The sequence below is a fragment of the Corvus kubaryi genome, unplaced genomic scaffold (genome assembly GCF_017639235.1).
Source record: "Corvus kubaryi isolate FWS band 111438036 unplaced genomic scaffold, C.kubaryi_AGA036_p1.0 37135, whole genome shotgun sequence".
Taxonomy (NCBI): Eukaryota; Metazoa; Chordata; class Aves; order Passeriformes; family Corvidae; genus Corvus; species Corvus kubaryi.
The window spans coordinates 308,729-309,102 of record NW_024581035.1 but is presented as its reverse complement, the minus strand read 5'-3'; positions in this window follow the sequence as shown (position 1 = coordinate 309,102).

Genomic DNA, 374 nt, shown 5'->3' with positions numbered 1-374 from the left:
GATATGTGGTACTGTGTAAGGAATACTACAGTAACAAGGTCATGTGAGCCCTGCTGAGCATTCAGATTGCCTGCACAATCAATGTTCAAGGACATCAGGCACTTGGTACCGCAGACATTTCTCTGGGTTTTCAATAGCTGTCACCTAGTCTGCCAGGACAACTCACTGTGAATCACAAGCAAGTTCTGGACAAATATTTCAGTTTCTTTTATTTATGGTATAGGAACAAAAGCATGCTAAACACATTTCTTGTCATCTTCATGCTTGATGTGCTTCCTCTTAGGCAAAACTACTGGATTGGGTCATAGCCTGGCATTTGCCTTGGCAATCAATGCCAACCTGGCCATAGTGGCTGGGCTGGATTCTGCCCCAGA